This window comes from Psammomys obesus, unplaced genomic scaffold (assembly GCF_907164565.1).
Source record: "Psammomys obesus unplaced genomic scaffold, mPsaObe1.curated_primary_1811, whole genome shotgun sequence".
NCBI lineage: Eukaryota > Metazoa > Chordata > Mammalia > Rodentia > Muridae > Psammomys > Psammomys obesus.
This window is the reverse complement of record NW_026596101.1, coordinates 6,490,157-6,494,291: the sequence shown is the minus strand read 5'-3', so window position 1 is coordinate 6,494,291 and position 4,135 is coordinate 6,490,157. Positions and strand designations below refer to the sequence as shown.

Sequence of the window (4,135 nt, the reverse complement as noted above, 5' to 3'; positions counted from 1 at the left end):
TGTGTGTGTGTGTGTGTGTGTGTGTGTGTGTGTGTGTGTGTGTGTGTTGAAATGTATCTCCTACCTAAAATGAAAATGTTGGAGTCCTAACCCGTAATGTCTCAAAACATGATTTTATTTGGAGATATTATCATTATAGAAGCATTTCTTTTTCTTATTTATTTATTTATTATTAATTACAGTTAATTCACTTTGTATCGCAGCTGTAGCCCCATCTCCCATCCCCTCCTCATCCCACCCTCCCTACCTCTTCTCCTCCCATGCCCCTCCCCAAGTCCACAGGTAGAGCAAGTCTTCCTTGCCTTCCATCTGATGCTAGTCTATCAGGTCTCATGAGGACTGGCTGCATTATCTTCTTCTGTGGCCTGGTAAGGCTGCTCCCCACTGAGGGGGAGGTGGTCAAAGAGCCAGCCACTGAGTTCACGTCAAAACAGTCCCTGTTCCCATTGCTAGGGAACCCATTTGGAAACTGAGCTGCCATGAGCTACATATGTGCAGGGGTTCTAGGTTTTATCTATGCATGGTCCTTGGTTGGAGTATCAGTCTCAGAAAAGACCCCTGTGCCCAGAGTTTTTGGTTCTGTTGCTCCTGTCCCCCCAGGTCTTTCTATCTCCCCCTTCTTTCATAAGATTCCCTGCACTCTGCCCAAAGTTTGACTATGAGTCTCAGCATCTGCTTTGATACCCTGCTGGGTAGAGTCTTTCAGAGGCCCTCCGTGGTAGGCTCCTGCCCTGTTCCCTGTTTTCTCCCACTTCCAATGTCCATCCCGTTTGCTGGCCTCTGTGTGTGTACACAGGTACATGTACCTGCACACACATATGCACATTTACACAAACAACAAACAAACAACCCTTTTTATATTCACCAAACAAGCTTCATTTTTTAAGTAGACAGAGGCTACTGCATAAGTCTACAACTGACTAAAATGCAGAGAATAAATGACTATGGGGAAATGAAACCCTGTTACTGCATTTACAATGCAACCCTTACAACTAAGGCTCAGAGAACATTGTGAAAGAGGGAACCGAAAGATTTTAAGAGCTAGACCAGGAATTCTGCTGGTAGACATGACAGAGATACTACACCCATGAAATATCAAAAATATAATGGTGTGAAAAAGAGCTACATAATGATCACCGTGGCAAAATGGGTTGGGGAAAGTTCAGGAGGTTCCACCACTAGTTGAAGACACACAGGCAATCAATCACTTCTGAGAAAGGAAGAATCACTTTTCCCAAGGAACAAGCCCCCTGACGGGTTATCAAACACCAGTGGTCAGCCTTAAACACAGGCATGTAGGAGTAACACTAAATGAGCTTTATACATATAGACATGTGTATGTGTCAGGATTTCTTCAATACATCCAGAATCACCTCTACCACCAAAATACTTATATGTGTAACTTATTAGCTAGCTGATTCCAGAGGATGGAAGAAACCTGACCAGAATTCTGCGCTGAGTACTCAGTTTCACAAATGTGTAATTATACATGGGCTGAGCATAATCTTCTAGCTCTTTCAGGTTTCAGGCTCTCTTTTGATGCAAATTGCAAACAATGCCTTGATCCTCCCCACAGCCCATTCAACTTCTCCTTATGACACTTCCCAGACTGCAAGGCATGTATGTGGGACTGTGACACGTTAAAGGGGAAAGACAGCTGTCGAAGGATGGTGCTCACTTCCCTTTCTCCACCCCCATACTCATCAGCACACTGCAGTCCACATCTACCTGTCATCTGCTTCTAGGCTGTGAGCACACTCAAGAAATAGATTAGCTTTATCTCAGTCACTAGCCAGGGGTAACTCAAACTACTCTGAGATGGAAGAACAAACAAACAAACAAAAAACAAACAAAAAAACATTTAAAAATTAGGGTTAACTCCTAAGTGTAGTGTAGCTGTGGGTTTTTTTTTTGTTGTTGTTGTTGTTTGTTTGTTTGTTTTTTGGTTTTGTATAGGGCCATAAAATAGAAGGTAGTGGCTTTATTTGTAATAGCCAAAAACTAGAAACAGCCCAGATATACCTCAACTGAAGAATGAATACAGAAACTGTGGTAGATTTATAAAACTGAAAACTATTCAGCTATTAAAAACAAAAACATCATGAAATTTGCAGGCAAATGGATGGATCTGAAAAAGATCATCCTGAGTGAGATAACTCAGACCCAGAAACCCCAGCATGGTATATACTCACTTATAAGCAGATATTAGCCATATAATATAGGATAACCATACTACAATCCACAGACCTAAAGAAGTTAAGTAACAAGGAGCACCTTAGGGAGGATGCTTAATTCTCATTCAGAAGGGCAAACAGAATAGACTGAAAGCAGTTGAAGAGAAAGAACAGGATGGGAGCCTACTATAGATGTCCTCTGAAAGACTCCACCACCTAGCGGATGCCTTAGCATCTGAGACCTTTGGGCAGATGCCAAACTGTGGGCATCGTGCAGGGAGTTTTATGGAAGACTGGGGAGGATAGAAGGACCAAGAGGGGGACAGGAGCATCACAAGAAGACCAACAGAGCCAAAACATCTGGGCCTAGGGGTGAGGTCCAGGGGAGGCCCTGCAGAAACTGATGCACCAACCAAGGATGATGCATGGAGAGGACCTAGGCCCCCTGCTCAAATGTAGCCGATAGACAAGTCAGTCTCCATGTGGGTTTCCTAGTAAGGGGATCATGTAACCCAGAGCTATCTCTGACATGGACTCTGTTGCCTGCAACTCAATCACTTCCTTCTGGCTAGGTGGCCTTGCCAAACTACAGAGGAAGAGGAGGCAGCCAGTCTTGATGAGACTTGATAGGCTGGGGTCAGTTGGTAAGGGAGGAGGGATCTCCCTTTCTGAGGACTAGGGTAAGGAGATGGGGGTGGGGAAAAAAGAGGGAGGATGGGACCTGGAAGAAATGAGGGACAGGGCTATAATCAGAATGTAAAGTGAATAAAATTTTAAAAATAATAAATTAAAAAAGATCATGAATTCATGCTGTCACTGATTATATAGAGCCATTTCTTAGTGCTCTTTTCTGACCACTTAAGGAATTGGAATACACCATAGTGAGAATTAATAATATCAAACAAAAACCACTGGTCATTACCTAGAGTACAAGCAAACAATTACTTGGCACTATCAAATGCACAGCAAGACTCCAACTCTGCATTGCTGCCTTCACTGCACCCTGCTGAGGCAGGGTAGGACAGCCTGGTGTAAAGGTGCACACTGCTTTGTCCTTTGACCTTGAAGGAAGATTATCCCATATTCTGCTCATTGACATAGCTCCCAGGATGGGTATCCTTCTAATCATCCCACTCCCCTATTCTGTGCAGAATTTTCCCTCACTCTTCATCCTTTTGCTCTTGACCTTGCAATGTCAGCATGGCTATTCCCTGATCCGGTAATGCTGCTGATGCTGTTCATACCAATCACTCACCAGTTCCAAATAGTTTGTTTTGGGCCTTGTTCTGAGTGAGTATGAAGGATTCGATGTGGCTTTCCTGGAGATGGGTGAGCAGTTGATCCCTCTCCTGGGGTCTTTTTCTTTCAGGGTCTTTATTTCCTGGTCAAGTCTCTCAATCTTTTCTAAGCTTAAGACAATCTACCTCAGAAGGTGAAGGGGGTGTTTAGGAACATGCATATCATCCCCTTGACCACTTTCTACATCCGATTTCAGTGCAGACCACCTACCTCCTTCTTCTGCTAGTATCTCTCCGTTTTAGCCTGACTTTGAGATGCGATAGCAATAAAATTTGGAGAGGCTATGGAGAAGCTAGAAAGGTTTTTAGTTCTATGTATGTATCTGGTTCCTATGTATGTAATTAAGGAAATAGTCACTCAATAAGCATTTTTAGTGCTCTCATATACTATGAATGGTGTCAGACGCAAGAAATACAATGTTGGATAATACTATATTCAGGACATCCTTGCTGTTGTGATGTACGTGATCTAGATACTTAAATACTTGAATTAACATAAATGGCATATAAAGAAAGTACATTAATCATGAGCAAGTTGACAGATGGATTTGAGGGTAGGGGCAACGAGAAAGTGCATTACCAAAAGAGGAAGCTTTGAGACTACATGGCAACAGTTGAAGAAGAAGAAGAAGAAGAAGAAGAAGAAGAAGAAGAAGAAGAAGA

General features: G+C 42.9%; 1 pseudogene; it reads right to left on the bottom strand.

The window, feature by feature from the left end:
- Window positions 1-3,247: 3,247 nt before the first annotated feature.
- Window positions 3,248-4,135, bottom strand: part of LOC129692199 (immunoglobulin-binding protein 1-like) — a 47,090-nt pseudogene continuing 46,202 nt past the window's right edge.